Here is a 14,486-nt window from a genome sequence, read left to right on the forward strand (position 1 = left end):
AACAACCATAACATAGACCTTTAGTATTCATATATTTAAGAAGTTTCGAAGTGGCCACCCTTTGAGCCGATTCAGAGGCTCAAACGTGTTTTGAAATTTTCGGCTATGGGCCGCAGCTCTTCTGGCGTCATTCGGTCCCACACCCGGCGCAGAGATTTTTTCAGCGACTCGAAACTTTTATGGGGCTGAGCACAGGCCCTGGCCTCCAAAATCGACCAAACGCTGGAGTTCATAGAGTTGAGATCCGGCGAGTACGGTGGCCATTCCGCAGATGTGATGAAACCTGGAAAATGGGATTTGCTACGGCTTTCGAGGATCAAGGGGTCAAAATCAACCAAGAAGTGTATCGACGGGACATTCTCAAAGCCGTCGTACTTCTGTGGGCCCAACAGCACCTCGGCGATCCGGAATGGACGTTACAGCAGGATTCCGCGCCGGTCCACAGGGCGAAAACGACTTAGGACTCCTGGTGCAAAGCCCATTTTCCAGATTTCATCACATCTGTGGAATGGCCGCCGTACTCACCGAATCTCAACCCGATGGACTACAGCGTGTGGTCGATTTTGGAGGCCAGGGCCTGTGCTCGGCCCCATAAAAATTTGGAGTCATTGAAAAAATCTCTGTACCAGGAGTGGTACCGAATAACGCCAGAAGAGCTGCGGCCCATTGCCGAAAATTTCGAGACACGTTTGAGCCTCTGTATCGGCGCAAAGGGTGGCCATTTCGAAACTTCTTAAATATACGAATACTAAAGGTCCATGTTATGGTTGTTATTATTTGGTTCTTCGAAATTCGTCAATTTGACAGAATTATAATAAGAAATGATTAACTCCGTTATTTCTTGTCACCCTGTATTTAGAGTTTCACCACCCGAAATAGCTGGTCTCTGTTGATGATCTTTATCGTAGGGGTCGTTGCACCTTCATCCCTTGCAATCGAAAATGTTCTTGCACAAATTGAAATTTCGACAATGTGAGTCAACGTAATAAACTACCGGAATGCTTCACGGGAACCCGTGGAAAGTGTTAAAGAACACAGCCACGTAAGAATTAATGGTAAATCCTAAAGTAAAAATACTTCGATGATTCTCCGGTTCATGGTACACTGGATTTTCCTTAGTCAGCAGAAAAAAGAGCACCAGGATATAGTGGGTGAATCATGCGATATTTTCTTGGACGATCTAATGTATAATAAACGTATTCGCGCATACTGCTAGTCGAGAGGTCAAAGTCGTTCTATAATTTAACACATTACCGACCGGTGATTATTGCATAATTTTGAAAAATCTATGGTACATGGCTAAACACTTTTTAATGGAATCATCAATAGCAATAGCAATTTTCATTGTAAACTAACAAGTCACCCTCTACAACGTCATCTAATAGTTTCATTTAAGTTTGCGATGTGAAAGAAAATTTCTATGCTTTCTTTTGGTACAGTACAATTATTAAAAATCCTATTAATAGACTTCCGGTAGTTAAAGTGTTAAGAGAAGAGGGGCTAAATTCAATGTACAAGTACAATTTTATTGGAAAGTCTGTACTTGCTTGGTTTCCGCATTAAGATCTTCGATTAGAGATAACAATGTTCACTCAAATATTGGTAAAGCTTATTGGTAATCATTCTAACAAGGGAAGGACCCCAAATGTCCGACTTCGATTTTGATGATAATCTTGTGCGAGACGATGGTACATCGATCCTTAATGATGTTTGCAAAATATTAGGTGTAGTTACTTAATACATAGTTTCAAAGATATAAACAATTAAACTTTCATACCTTGCTGATATACCATGATTTGCAGCTCAAGTTTCCGAAGTTCAATTGTTTATATCTTTAAAACTATTGAGTAACTACACCAAATATTTTGCAGACATCATTAGGGATCCATGTACCATCGTCTCACAAAAGATGATCAAAATCCAGAAATATACTACCAGGAGAAACTGTTATTTTTCAATCCGGCAGCGCGCACGCGGAAGAATGCTTGAAGAAAGAAAGTTGTTCAGAATTTTGCATCGTACACGCGAGAGCGTAAGCAACAGATGTTGCAAACGTGTTCGAACCCTAATGAAGTCTTCCTAGCGATCATGCATCGTCGATTAGGAATGTAGGCTCCGATACACGGCAGGATAGTGGAACATCTTAATATTGATAAGCGGTGAAAGTTCCCCGGTAGTAGAAAGTTTACAAGGCGAATAATTAAATTTAGATATTCGGTCCAAGACGGAGAGGGAATCGCGAACAATTTCAGCGATTGCTCGCGAGCGTGCAATTGTAACGCGTTGGAATCTAGCTGCAAACGGTTCGTTTACGATATGGTATACGTACACACACAAGCGTTACGCAACTACCCCGATTTCGACAGTTCGAAATTTCTACGAGAGGGGAATTGGAAAAAACGTTGCCGAAGTGAACGGTCGAACTCGTAATTAAGCAATCGATTTCATTGCGTCCACGTTCTATAAAACCTTACCCGTTACCTAACCGATTAACAAAATGGGCCTGGGCCACTCCCACGAATTCGTTTCTGGAAGATCGTTGCATCGAGATACCGAATTCTCCGTTCAGTAATTATTTTTGAAAAAATTCGGAATCCTTGCCGGAGCGGCCTCCTTGTGAAATCTCCCTGCTGCATGATGTATAGCAGCCACCGCTGAAGAAATAAATAAAATGTAAAAAGGCTGGGGGTGTAAGAGGGGACAGCGAATTGATCATGAACTTTATGTGCATTTAAATTCATGATGCATGAAGTAACATTCGAAGAACCAGCGAGACTCGTTCGCCACTTTCTTTTAATATTTCATGAGCAAGGTACATTGTGGTGAATAAAATATTGGGAAAACGCCGTGGAGTCCACGGTGACATTTCGAGTCGTAATTCGCAGGTGTATCTTAATTTTAAGGTCAACGCGATTCGATCGGCGAGAATCGTAAGGTTATCGATAGACGGTGAACGATCTAGTTGCCTACGCAGATCTTTCTTTTTCTCGGTTGGTCGACATTCCCCGCATTTGCGCAATTTTCCCATGCTTGCGGCCACGCTCGTCTCCGCCCCACCGGTGTTCCGGTTAGCTCTAATACCGGAAAATTAACGCAAAATTGACTAACTATTTTTATTAACGACTAGGCTCAACGACACTATATGGAGATGATGCAGAGGACCTCGCAATAATGAATGTTTCGCCCGCAGCTCACAGTTCCACGGCACGAGAATAAACGCTTTGACTAGAAGTAACCCCGCGTCCGATACCTACGTGATCCGATTACAAGGTAAACAGCGAACATTTCTAGAATATCTGAAGCACCGCGTCGACAAACAATTTCGTGCAAGCCGTCGATCGTTCATCTTCATTGAGTTCTTGGATCGATTTCCCTGAAAATGAGACCGAGCACGATACAATTTCGATCTTTGCTTGTTTCGTGTCAAGACATCACCGTAGTTTGTTGTACGTTACTTTAATCAATAATATGCGATTAATCTGCGGGATTTAGGTGACCAGAACGCATTTGGCAGCCCTCCCCTTAGGCGCGGTTGCAGAATGCGTCGTTACGAGGTTCGTACCCCTCGAGGCAGCGTTTCAGAAACTTCTAATTAGCAGCGAGGCGAAGTCGATCGGTGCACAGTTATCAGCCATGTGTGTAACTCGGTGGAATGAATGAGACGTCACTCGTGCAGCCTGCAATGCGACCGTATGCAATTCGCATCGGTCTATGCATACAGTATGTGTCATCTCGGCTGTGAGACTGTCACTGATGGTGTCCGTGTCTTACTTGATTACGACCGAACCGTACACAGAGCTGTGGAACCGCGTTAGCGTTCTATGAATGAACGCACGTGCATCATATTATTGACCGAGGCACGTACGTTAAAAAGTCGAAAAGGGATGGCTGGGAAAAGAGAGAGACAGATAGAGAGACGAGTGGAGGAAATGGACTGAAAGAACTGGAAAATGTGCTGGCTGCGTGGAATCATTCGTTCCCTCCGTTCTGTAGAGTTCTCTCGTAGCTACCGGACACGTAATGTCTTTTTCAAATGTGTAAAGTTGTGCGGGTCTTTCGGACTTAAATTCTGATTATTGTCCCTTTCCTTTAGGACGGAATATTAGGTTGCAACATAAAACTTCTGGTTATCTCCATTTCTTAAATGTCTCAACAAGGCCTTATCAAATTACTTTATAAAGTAATGTTAATTATAGAGGTGAATTCTTCTCGATCGAAAATTGAATATAATAACTTTAATGACTTTTCGGCGCAAGGTTCGATCATTTATAGAAACTAGCAAATTTGCAATTATATAAACATGTTTCTCGACATTTCGATCCTTATTTGGATCATTCTCAAAGAGACCAATGTCAATTATCTTTGATTTTATTAAGCGATGTGCAATTAAAATCTAATCTCATTAAATTAATCTAACCAAGTAGAAGCTATATAAACTAACTAGTTTATATAGTAAGTTAAGTTAAGTTAAGTTAAGTTAAAAGATGCTATTATGTATAATATTATTAAGAGAGCTATTATGTAATATGTTAATATGTTCATCTATTGTATATGCTACATAAACCATACTTGGTTTAAAGCATTAAATAAATAATAATAATAACGTGCAGGATTACAGGATGCACCATCAATGGATTCCATGTTAGATCTATTAATTTTTCCAGCAGCCGAGGAAGAAATTCGTATAAGACGAATGAAGGCACAAATAAAAGCGAGGCTGACTTTTCTAAATAAAAGTTGCTCCAAAGTACACACCGTGTATACTTTAGCAGGCGACGTGAATGTCTGAATTTAATCGCAGCACCGTCCTTGCAATGCAAAGTTTGACAATGAACGTGTTAATCCTCGGAATGGTCAGCCTTGAGGGATCTGGTCGTGAGACGGTATCGCAGTAGAAAATGCGAAATGAGCGAGGATACGTGAATTGATCGTACACATAGAGCCTTATACCGCGTTGATAGGTAATTCTAGCTATTTTCAAATAGACAGTGTCAGATTATACGCGTGGAAAGTTACATGTATAGTAGTGTTGTAATATCTACGTGTGGGAACCGTGAGTGATTGTGACTCGCTAGCTGACGGCGCGACGAAAAATTAAAATAAAATAACCGCGAGAGAGAAACTTTTTTCTTGTCCCCAGATAACGATCGAGGATTTTCAGCGAACAATCGAGCCGATAGCATCGTCTTCTTTGAATCGATCGCAGACAATCGGCGATTATTTTAAAGCGAACGAGATATCGAGTCCGAAATATGTATTTCGAAGATTGCTTTCGGTTTATCGTGCACAGGTAGACGACGCAGTTTTTCGGTGATGGCTTATCAGTCCCGTTATTGGATCATACTGTATGCTTTGCCAACGATGCTGTTTTATCTCGGTAATGTAACAAGAGCCGCACTCGAGCGATAATTCGCCTAATACCAAAGGAACCGTGTTAATGGCTACTAAAAAATTGTTATTACCATTCGAACTCGAGAACGTTTTCGTTTATTCAACGATTATAAAACGATAGTTGAAAAATACTCGGAGATAAGCTCGACACCGAATTTCTTGGGAAACGAAGTCTGTGGGAACGAACGGGAAATTCGATATCTGTATAGTGTAACGTTATCCCAGTTCTGTTTGTGTCACACGCTACACCTAACAAGTGTATATCTCGAGATTGGAAGGTGTTGCATAAAAAAAATTTCAATACAACCGTAACCTACGGTACGCCGATATCGGATGGGATTCGTGCTTTTGCAATCGAGTTTTTTAAGAGACAAAAAGCAAGACAGCCCGAAAATGTTGAAATTATTATATAATGGCATTAATGTTGCCTGTGCAGGAAACATTTGACTAATTAAATTATAAAGTCTAATATACTCGCAGTAGTGATCATTCAAAATGATGGAGTTTGCCTGATTTCATCTCGTTGATGTTTTGACGTTATTTTAACGGAAGTAATTACGCGTTGTTAAGGCAGAGCTCTTCGTCGTTGAATTTTATTGGCTAAGATCTTCGCTCTCACTAAGTAAGTGAAATTAAATTTTAATGAGTTACTGTAGTAGCATTACACCAGAGGAATTTAAAAATGTCACATTATTTTTTACTTTTTAAGATGATTAAAAGGGAAACTGCATTTTCATTTAACTTCGATGCCCTAATCTAGTCTAGATATAATTGAAGTAACCTTTTGTGTGTGTGTGGAGCGGAAGCTCAAGGATTTCGACTCCAAAAGCCAGAAATGTTACCCGACCTACAACAAGAAGAAAGTGAAATTGCAATTGATCGAAAACAGATTTGGTGATGCGAAAACTGTGTCAACTTTCGGCAATTTTCGGCGGTGCCTCGGAGGCGCCTCAGAGGCGCCAATCGAGCGTCGACGTTAATTAGCAGCGCATTTACGTAAGTAATAGCTGATGTATCAAGATATCCTTGAGAGCATGCCGTAAAGAAAACTTCTGTCGTGCAGCGCAGTCGATGGAATGCGTTTCCACGGCATTGTTAGCCGTCATTTGCAAAGAAGATGCCAGATAAATGTACAATGGGGGACGGTTGTGTGCATTCAAATTGTAACTAATAACACCCGCATTCCAGGGACATTCTTCCAGCTGCCTACTAATGCGCCGCGAGCCGGCCATATGGACTAGACGATTAATTGAATAAGAGCCAACTCTGATACCTCTTGATTCCCGCCTTCTTCGCGCTGCGCTGTTACTCGAGAGCACGAACGACCTGGAATTCGCACCACTCGAAGCTAAACGATAAAGCCTGTTCTGGGACACTTTCTGTTCGACGCGGCTGTCACCGATATCCACAATTTTATTTACATTTCTTTACGAAAGCGTTCCGGAAACGATTTTGGCAATCTCGTCTATTGTTATCGTCGTCCACTGAAGTAATAAAAGGTGTTTTATTACGTTATCACGCTACTTAAATTATTTTATAATCTTTACATAACGATAGGCAGTATATCATTGTATATCGCATGTGTTTCATATGTGTGTTATATAATTTTCGATTTTTAATGACCACTCAAATAACTCTTTTAATAAGCGTGTTCACGACATTGATGCCAGTGAAAGTGTACCAGCGAGAGTGTTCCTAAAAAGACATGAATAATAAGAGGATATGATGTTTCTAAAAGAACGTCAAATAAACATCTTGCTCAACCTGATTTTCACTATTCGTAAAAGTTTCAAGGATTTTTAATGATATTAAAAAGAATTTATTTAGAGATGATCACTAGACTGCGGATTTTATGCATTTATGACAAAAATGGGTACACGCAATTTAAAACAGTGGAGGTATTCAAATGATTAAAGGCCACCAGTGTATTAGTTTTACCTTAACAAGATAATTAAAAGAAGAGTGAAATTTTTATTTCGCTCCTGTGTCTTGCAATCAATGTAAACATTTTTTATTTTGCATAAAGATCCGCAGTCTAATGATCACACACAAGATATTTCAATAATCCGCATGGAACATTGTTGAAAAACGATCAAGTATTCCAATCTTCTTATCGTTTTACTGCAATATTGTACAAATAGAAACGAAAGTGTAACCAAAATTATCAGGAAATACTCAATCCATTGCTTTTTTTAGAGGTGTCAATTGTCCTTGATCTTATCATAGCTACGACCATAGTGATATCTCCGTCAGCGTTATCAAACAGGCGAGCCTCAATGTACTTCAAGGCAACAGTTAACCGACACTAGTTCGGTTCATTCATTCATTTTTTTGCGCTTACAATTTCGTGTACTCCCTTATAGTGCCCCTACACAGTTCACCGTTTGTCTTTGTATTTCCATCACTCCTCCAATTGTGTCCCCGAGCTGCGATGCTGGTAGCGGAGTCGCGGAAACTATGCTACTCGTATTATTCGAAGTACAACAATTCAACGTAACGATTAGCTCTAACCATCCTATCAATATTTCCCTTTATTCCGCCGTTAGAAGCGACTTCTCTCGTTTCCTCGTTGTAATTACCGTCAGTTTATTCTTATAGGAACGATGCGAGCTATCGCATCCGAGACTCGAATCTAACATTTTATAGTTCTGTTTTGCGACACCGTGACACGCGCCAGTTCTTACAGTCCATAGTTCAACGAAATGCAACTTTTCTTGAATATTTATTGCGAAACTAGTATATGCTGTCGGACTGCGAATTCTACGTTAAACCGACTTCGAAAAAACGCACTAAAATGAATGAAATAATTTCCATTTAATTTATGTGAATATACACACGAACTTAAATAGAATACAATCTTTTCGGAGGCAGCGCAAAAATTAAAAATCTGTCATTACAGATGTTGCTGATTGACTTGGAAATCAGTAGGTGGGAAGAGAAGACACATTAATATGTGAAAGCATGTAGAAGAATTAAAGGGTTTTCGTAATTTCCAGTGTGGAAAATTTTCAATTTTGCGCCGCCTCCGGAAAGATTGTTTTGTATTTAAGTTCGTATGTGTATTCACATAAATTAAATGGAAATTATTTCATTCTTTTTAGTGCGTCTTTTCGAAGTCATTTAAATTTTTTTTATGAAATTTATTTCACACTTTTTAGTGGAACGAGCAGAATTTGTAGAACACCGTAGGATGGTTTTTCGGTCTTATTGGTGATTTGCAATACAAACCGCAAAGAATGGAAAAATGCAAAATTTGTTTTTAACCAATCGGAAGACATACCCTACAAAATGCAGAAGGTTTCGTCCTGATTGGTCCATCCAAAGAATTCCAAAGAATTGTGTAAACTCCTTCTTTTTCGAAGTCGGATAAAAAAGCACAATAAGAAAATCGTGAAGCTGTCCCGAAGTTTTTGCTCGATAGGGTTTCGAATCTGTGAACTTAGTAATAGAATTTCTGTATAAATTGCAACGTGAGCAGGCGACCATAAATGTTATTTTTCAGTTGACACGACCCATGCTCGTTCAGCACATATGTAATCCAATAAGGTTTCCATTCAATTGTAGTAAAATCGTCAGTTTTGAATTTTGTCCACTCAGATCGGCGATTCGAAGCGCTGTGGTATCGGTTCGACCATCGACTGGCTCTATGAGCAGGAGTGGTTGCTTCTTGTTTCATTCCTTCTGTAACGACCGATATCCGGTCGAGTTCCACACGTTTTCCCGTTACAATTTGTCTGCGGACCTCGTGAAAATGCGTAGAGCGGAGTGAGAGCGCTGCCGACCTTCTCCCCCGAAACGATTTTAGCCCGGCGTTGAACATCTGCACCTACGAAAGCGTGTAGCCAACCCTCCGACCGAAAATAGAAACTATTATGATGGAGCATCTGCACCGAAAGTAGAACGAGGAGGAGAAATCTTAGCAAAATATGGGATCAACTGTGTGTCGCCTGCCAACGCCGAGCGAACTTGGACAACGTTATCGCGTGTGTAGAAATTGTCTGCGGCTTGCACAAGCGAAACAGAAGCCAGCCATGTAGGTCTTCCAATCAAGTGCGATGCGAAAGGAACGATTCTCCTCTGCTCCGGGCCTTCCTTTTAATCCTTGGCTAACTTCTGCAGAAGTTCCTCCTTATAGGAGCCGAACAATAGATCGAACATATTAATCTTTTGAAAGAATGTTTTTCATTATCTGCGGATTTTTCGAAAATAGATTTCGTCTTCGAATAATTTTAACAAATCGAAAATAATGTAGTATCGTTCAATTTTTCTAGAATAACCAATCCATTTTAGTCATGAACGCATAAAACCCGGCGTCTATCAATCATAAACATCCTGGACAAGTATGTATTTTCAAGTGCGACAATATCCTGAGAGAAGAAAATTTTAACATACTGGTTTATCCAGCGGACTCTCAGCTCTCCGAGAAGACGCATAACCGCGACGAGCCACGAGCGTCGAGTGTCATTAGCGAATCTAGGCTATCAATAGCGGCAGGGAAGTGATATAATAAAATAATAGGGGGGCAAGAAAGATCAATCAGTTTTATTTATGTAATATTGGCGTATTGTACGCATGGGTAGACCAGCGATCAGGAAGGACGAGCGCGGATACATTCGCGAGCCATTCACAGCTGCGTGTTATCAGTAAGGTCAACCGCAGCGTACCGGAGAACGTTCGCGATAACAGGCCAAGAAGAATAAGCGAGGAGAAGGAAAAACTTGGTCACGAGCCGCGAGTACACAAGGTAACCCCGACCGGCATAATCGACTCGTAATCAGCGCCAATACTCTACGATAACTCTAACGGTTACGTAAAAAAAAAAAAGGAACGGAATGGTACGGAAATTATTGGGCTTCTCGAAACTGCGTTGTTCGCCAGCCTCGGAAGAAAATGAACGAAAACGTCTGTTTAATTCGCGGCTCGTTACGTAAGATCGTAAACGCGCGAATGTCGTGCGCGGAATGCGAAACGAAACGTTCTTTTTGCGGACGCGACGTCGTCGAGAGAGAGCCCACTTTGCGGTTTCTCTCTGCTATGGCCCGGATTGCATCGGCTCGGGCTGACATTCTGCGGAACGAGAAACCTCCTGAATCTAATTGCCGGGTGGCAGAAGGTCAAGGTCACGTGGACAAGCCGCGGACACGCAAGATTTCAGCGTGTCGTAGGGTCGCCGCGGCGGCGTTTCGACATCCGCGGCAACCGACCCCGACGAAACAGACTACGAACAACGTCGGACACGGAAATAGAAGCCCCGTCATCAATATGGATTTATCGGTCCGATGGTCAGGCTATTTTTCTCGCTAAAGTTCAGGTGTCCCAGCGAGAGGTCATCCAACTGACACCGCGAAGTTGAACGCATCGTTCCTCGAGGTTCAACGCACTTCCACGGGGACCACGGGAGTAATTTGTGGAATCATTGGTTTGATGATGAAATTCGCTCCCGGCGGGATTTTAATCGAGCTTGGACCATTCGATAGCCTACCCAGGAAACCCATCTCTGCTAAGTTTCAGCCCCCTATCTCATCCGTAAGGGTAGTTATCGAGAAAAATCGAGAAACCAGTTTTTGGCCCATTATCCCTATTTATCGACAATTAAAAATTCTGAAAAAAATCTGACACATTTCGGATACCAAGTCACATAGTAGGTATCGTTTCCAGATTTTTCCGCTGCAAGCTCTGCTTGTAAAAAATGAAAAACACGAAGAAAAATCGAGAAAATGCAGAGATTTCATATAGAAATCTAAAAGGTGCTACTCCAAATTTAATTTAGCAATGAGATATTATCAAAAGTATTATGCTCAATTATAGTAACAAACATAGTTGAAAAAAATAAAAACCGCTTTTTTCGGCGTTTTTCCCAAGTTGTACTTATATTTTCTGAATAATAAAAATATATTATGTGATATTAAACGTTCCTACGTTCAGAAAAACATATCCCAGACTTTAAAACTTGCCCAGTACGAAAAACGAAAATAATATACTAGGTACGGTATATTCGAATGTTTCGAAGTGTCCGAACAATAATAGGTTCGCCGGTCCCGTCAAAATGACGGATTTCAGGTTCTTTATTGTGCTACTATTGGGATCGATCGCGTTATGCGGGAGATCACCGAATTCCTATCGCAAAAAGGTCACAATATTTTTCCGAGTAACGCGACCGCAAAATCCTCGACTGGTTTAAAAAAAGCTCTCCAGTGTGCACGGTATCGACAAATGCACCGATAGCACGCGAGCCGATCGTTATGAGCACCGCTGCTAAGGTGATTGCGTATCATCATTGGGTGTGGGCATATACCGTATGCCGTATGGTCACTGTATATGTAGTATACTTCACGACGAGACGTATGCCATGCCGTACGCCACCATGAGATACCATAGAAGAGGGGAAAGAGGCAGAACGAGCCATGTTGGGCCCCCAGCCTGCAGCATAGGCAGTCAAGTTGCTGTTTGAATATCCCGTTTCCCCAACAGTTTCCAGTATGCAACCCGATGGCGCTTGACAGTGTCCAGCGAAATTTTATTCGGATGATGCATGGTCGCTGAAAATTGCATCGCAAAAAGTACAAGCTCAACCATTTGTAAAGCAACGTTGCGGAGATAACATGGATGGAGGTGTCGGGCCACTTTTCCAGACACTTTTCAGTTCCTTCTGCCGTCTGACTGCGTTTTATTCAAAAAAGAACATAAAAATAATCGGCTTTCGTTCCTGAGGGTTCGTTACTAGTTCATGCCTAAAGTAATTCTTTAAGAAACACTCAACTGTGTATTACGATACAGTTGAAATTTCAAGTTGATCGGTCTAATGCTCTTTCCTTAATCTTGTCAACCAGCTGCGTAAATGTTGTCTCGAGAGAAGCACATTTCACGAGCTGTATCTACACACGTAACTGCTACAAATTTTTCCTCGACACTTTATAAACATATACGTCATCCAACTTTGAGTGCGACAGCAAAGGACAAGGTATAGTCTCTCCGCGTGCTGCTATTGATTCCAGTGAAAAGAAATCAATTTTTCTAAATTGGTAAACTGTCTGTCCGTTAACGTTTGAATGCGGTGTCCAGCATGATCGAAACGGTCAGTTTGAGCGGTTATAGGCACGAGGGTGCGCATTAAATCGTAATCGCAAGGGCGCAGGTTTTTCAGCGAGCGCTGTGCTCCCAGTTCTCGTTGATAGATGTCGAATAGGTCAAGGATTATTGACACGCGAACTTGAAAAGTGTGGCGGGATGTTAAGAACGCGCGGACATAGTTAGCCGAATCAACCCGGCCGTTGTTTACATTAGCAAAATCGCGGGATGCGTCCTTTCGAGCTACTTAACGATTAGCAGACGCGCTTCCAGTGACTAATTCTTCGGGGAAGACCCGCAGATGCGACCGGACGGAGCTTCGCGACTCTTCTCTCGATATTTCCCTGCCTCGATTGATTGATCGTCCCCATCGTGTAACTCTTTCTCTCTCTCTCTCTCTCGTTCTTGATGACGATGGAGAACGTCTTGTATTTCGCGCGTTACGCCCGACGGCGTTTAACCATCCGATTTCCGCAACGGGCAATCAATTGCGCAACAGAAATTAACCAGACACCTGTAATTACAGTTATCATCCGCCCGATAAACCGTGGTTTGTGGAATTCTGTTGCGGGCTGATGGGCGTCGCGCCAATATCTCACGCAGGGTTGATGCCAGCACTAACAATAAACGAGAACGGCTTTCGTTTCACCCAGAAACAAACACTTCCCACCCTCCATTTATTATTATCGCTTCCTACGGATCTATTGTTATGCGCACGCTGTTTCTCTTGATTCAATCCGTTCCCGTGCAACAACAACTTGTCGTTTGGGACGCTCTCGATGGTCAAGATACATAATCCACCACGTGCACTGCACCAGTATAAATAGACAGTGTTCACGCGTCACATTAGTAGATAAAAAGTGTATTCATTATTGTTAGAAAAATATACCGAGCTCGTTAACTGTTCGAACAAGGCGATCTCCGTCGAGAAATAATCGGAATAGAAATTTGAGTATACTATCGGCCGTCTCCAGCCAATAATTGAGCAGTAATTTGTGTGACTCACCGCGGGAGACCACTATTGATTGCACTGCTGCCGACAGATTTTTCTTCGCAACTTCGAAGCCTCGGTAACAATTCGAAATAAAACTGCGCAAAATAAATTTACGATTCAATTATTATTAAACAGCGGAATTGATGCCATCGATGACAAAAATGGAGTGCGAAAAACACGAAGCAACAAGCAGAAGAATTAATGTCATATTATATTCAACCCATTGGACCAACTAACACGTTCTTTATCGCCGTCTCACACATGTGACGTTCATAATCTCGCAGTTTCATGAAAGATAGTGGAATTATAATGTCATGCATTTTGTTGTTTCCAGTTGTAGCACACACCCACACAGCATAATATTTAATCATGCTTGAGCAGAAGGCTCGATCGATAGCATCCTCCTGGATTACAAAATGTCCACAGCAACGCTTCCATTGTTATTCTTTAGAAGTGCGTTGGGTAACGTTTTTTATGTATCTGGATCGCTCGAGCTTAGCATACCAAGCGCATAAGACAAAACAGACTCATGCCGCTTCTTCGAACGCCGGGAGTAATCGGAGGAAGTATCCAGCGCGAGTCATCGCCGGGTTGTCATCGATACAACGGAAGTCTCGGGATGCCGATCGAAAACGAACACCCCCCGACTCTCCGATGACCACAGCCTGCAACAATGCACCAGTGGGAACTGGCCGAGCGATGCTCTCATCGACGTAAAAGCGAAATCATTTTCGGAGCCGTCGAGATAACGCGCGCCGCGAACACGGTTGATGACGGTCGATGACAGTCCGGCACACCTACGCGCGCTATTCGCTTTTGAGTGCGGTTAGAAAGCGTACGAAATTACAGGAAACCATCGACCATGCGCGCTTTTACCCCAAGATTCACGGGCATTCGGTCTGTTGCAAAAGAACACAATATGCAGTGCTCTCTTCAATTCGCGAAATTCGAGATCCGGAAGTCAAACACTTGCGTAGCATTTCTCTCCGAGGAATCGACTCGAGCGCAGCTCGAAAAACTAAGAGAATAGATA

At 42.0% G+C, this 14,486-nt stretch overlaps 1 long non-coding RNA gene across 1 annotated transcript; it reads left to right on the plus strand.

Annotated features, from left to right (window-relative positions):
• The first annotated feature begins 3,476 nt into the window (after positions 1–3,476).
• Positions 3,477–7,304, plus strand: LOC143207735 (uncharacterized). The gene is made up of 3 exons (XR_013008733.1): positions 3,477–6,013; positions 6,101–6,387; positions 6,580–7,304. It is a non-coding gene; the product is annotated as an uncharacterized LOC143207735 (long non-coding RNA).
• Positions 7,305–14,486: the final 7,182 nt, after the last annotated feature.

This window comes from Lasioglossum baleicum, chromosome 4 (genome assembly GCF_051020765.1).
Source record: "Lasioglossum baleicum chromosome 4, iyLasBale1, whole genome shotgun sequence".
NCBI lineage: Eukaryota > Metazoa > Arthropoda > Insecta > Hymenoptera > Halictidae > Lasioglossum > Lasioglossum baleicum.